This window comes from Pecten maximus, chromosome 8, assembly GCF_902652985.1.
Source record: "Pecten maximus chromosome 8, xPecMax1.1, whole genome shotgun sequence".
Taxonomy (NCBI): Eukaryota; Metazoa; Mollusca; class Bivalvia; order Pectinida; family Pectinidae; genus Pecten; species Pecten maximus.
Window position 1 is genome coordinate 17,749,567 of NC_047022.1, and position 3,418 is coordinate 17,752,984.

Genomic DNA, 3,418 nt, shown 5'->3' on the forward strand with positions numbered 1-3,418 from the left:
AATCTTACAATCACCTAGAGATGCCGATGGTTGCTGTGTAAACTGTGGTGGAACGAACACCATGCCTTTTTCCGACATCTGACGTAGCATCTGATGCAAGCTCTGCTGTTGATGGAAACTGCTGCAATGTCCTCGGCTTCAGCAGGTTGAGAAGTTGAGGTGTGGGAGCAATTTCCACTGGCTGAGTAGAAGGCTGCGTTTGTTGGAGATTTAGAATTTACGCTTCGCGCGTCTTGGCCGAGCTGTTAGGTATGCATGCCTTAGCGCTGCTGCCCGCTGTGAGAGTTTATGCGCCATTACCTGTAAATTATGTAGAATAATCAGAAAAGCTCAAGTTATTAAAGATCGACCATCTGAGCATTTCGACCTTTATATATACAGTGAAACAATGAATAGTTGAAGTAAAACCACTTCTTAAGAAGTACTAATTGTAATGGGAAACCATTAAAGAAGTCCCCCAAACGTCCCTGCAGTCGTACCATTATGTTCGGCATCCGTAAATATCCCTACATGTATATATCAAATTTCATCAAAATCGGACAATGTGTAAATTTGGACTAATCGGAAGCCAGGAAATGGCGGCCATTTTGTTCAAATATAAAAGTGAGGTACGAGAGTAACCGGTGTCCCATGATGTACATACATACCAAATTTCATCAAAATCGGACAATATCTCAATTCGGACCAATCAGAGGCCAGGAAATGGAGGCCATTTCGATAAAATATGAAAGTGAGGTTACGAGATTGACCTGTGTCCCATGATGTACTTACATACCAAATTTCATCAAAATCAGACAATATGTAAATTTAGACCAATCAGAGGCCAGGAAATGGCAGCAATTTTGTTAAAAAGTGAAAGTGAGTTTACGAGAGCATACCAAATTTCATCAAAATCGCACAATATGTAAATTTGGACCAATCAGAGGCCAGGAAATGGCGGCCATTTTGTTAAACTGTGGAAGTGAGGTTACGGGAGTGACCGGTATCCCATGATGTACCTACATACCAAATTTCATCAAAATCGGACAATATCTGAATTACGACCAATCAGAGGCCTCCATTTTGTTTCCATGGCAACAAACGTTTTCGAAAGTGGTACCATTGCTCACCTTCCCTCAAAACCCCTATATACCAATTTTCGCCAAAAACGGACAATATCTAAATTTCAGCCAATCAGAAGCCTCGCTATGGCGGCCATTTTATTTACTCCATTTCGAAAAAAGTGTTCTTACACCCCTCCTAACCCATCCCTATACTCGTGCAAAGTTTCATTAGAATCCGACAAATAGTTTTCGAGAAAAAGTCCGGACAAAATTCCGAGCAAAACCAATAAGTCCCCACTTCGTTTGGGGGACTTAATTATACCAACTCCTTGTTTCACCTACATCAATTGAAATGTGAACACTGGGCAATTAATAATTAACATTTCATTTAACCAATGAATTAATTATATGTTCAGAATTTTCACAATAATATAGCTTATATGATAAGATATATTATATCTTATGATATTCACCATAATATATCTATATTCTGTGTTGCATTTGCCTATATGCCGTAGTATATCAAATTGAGACTATACTACAATCTACAGTGATTCGGTCAGAGTAGGAATACAGCCCCAGGTGTTGCAGGTTAAAACAATAGCCGCCAGTTACTTTCGGCCTAGAGAGCTTTCGAATGCTAGCATTTATATATAATCCACAACAAAAAATAAAGCAACTTCACAAGTTATGAGAGTAATATTGTATAATTAAAACAAAATGCAGTCAACACAAAATAACTATAAGCGCCGTTCTTGCTCTAGGAATTATCAAATTGTCAATGTCGTCACAATCACAAGGGCTCGTTTCCGAATTTTCAGTAATGCATTTTTTAATCAATTAGATCAATCGATTAATGTTACTTTTACCGAGTATACATTGAAATAAACACGTTTGGATGTTCGTTAGAATCTTACTGACAATGAAGATAAAAATCAGGCTGTTTTGATTATTCGATATGAACAAAAATGCGAATTACGCCTCGATGTCAAGTTTCACAGTTCGCCAAAATGTTGATTCTGAACTGTACAACTGCAGATAAATTTTGTAAGTACTTACTTGTCTTAATCAGAGTGTACTTATGAATAAGTCATATTGTAGCTTAAAGAGTCTACGTTTAGTTATCATCTTGTTCCGCCATCTTGAAAATACCATTCCCTAACTACACGACAGTGATTATTGTGTAATAGATGATTAATACAATGCGATTTTTAATGATCTATCACTATTCGCTATTGTCTCAGTTAGTTACTCCACAACGTGTGCACGCACATTATGTATTCGATGCACCAAACATATATGTATGAACAAATGGGGCTGTCTTTTTTCCGTGTCCCACCAAAACGTCAACGTGACTGGTTGGCAGAGGCGGGACAAGATGAAATTTCCTCGGTATGCAACTGATGATTTTAATAATAATCAGAAGCTCCACCTTTGAAGGGTGGTAATATCATTAGATGCTTATTTTTGGGCATTGTGTACAATGTACTCCTCTAGCCTATTCATGCTTTAAATCGACCATAATTACTATTTGCCCGCGCTGTAACATCTTTAAATATTGTAACAGGATTTCAATATACATTAATTTGTTCAGTCAGTACAGTTTATAAAGGAATGGCGTCTTGGAATTTTACATGGGACTGTTCCGTGGACAGTGATATCTCAACCAGAGAGCAAAAGTTTGGCCAGTCAGCACGAGGGTTGAGATACTCATATCCACGGTACAGGGTCATGTTTGATTATCCTTCTCCTGTATCTTTAAAGGTGTTGTACAATGTTTTCATTACTTGTTCATCAATGTCCCATGAAATGTGCGTCTATTCCATCCTAAGCAACCATGGGATCACCCTTTAAAAGTATGTGGGAACAGTATCTTTATCATTTGTATGCATCACTACCTCCAGCAGAGTAAAAAGATGTCATTCTAGCTAAAAGTATAAAGTACATGATAGCAAACAACATTTCCTCACCTAAGCCAACTGATAGGAGGCTCCCCGATCATACAAACGAAATATATTGTTTCTGTGACAAAAGTCCCTGTTATTATGTTATTTCATAGCCTCCTGTCACGATTTTAAAAACTTCAATCATGTCTCCCTATTAACGTCTATCAAATAACAATTGGAAATTAAGACGACGCAGATTTTCTTTATGTGAAAAACATTCCATTCTTTGCAGTAGCCCTGCTTGTATGGTTTCCATATGCACGCTCTGTAATGTGAATTGCAAGGTCAAACTTAAGCTTTATAAAGTAGACAGAATTGCTTTGATCTAAGTGTGTAAAATTTTATGTTCTTTTGATGACATTGTTAACAGCAACTTGTAAATGATTTATGAAACTTAATTTGTTGCCAACAATTATTATAAGGTCTTTC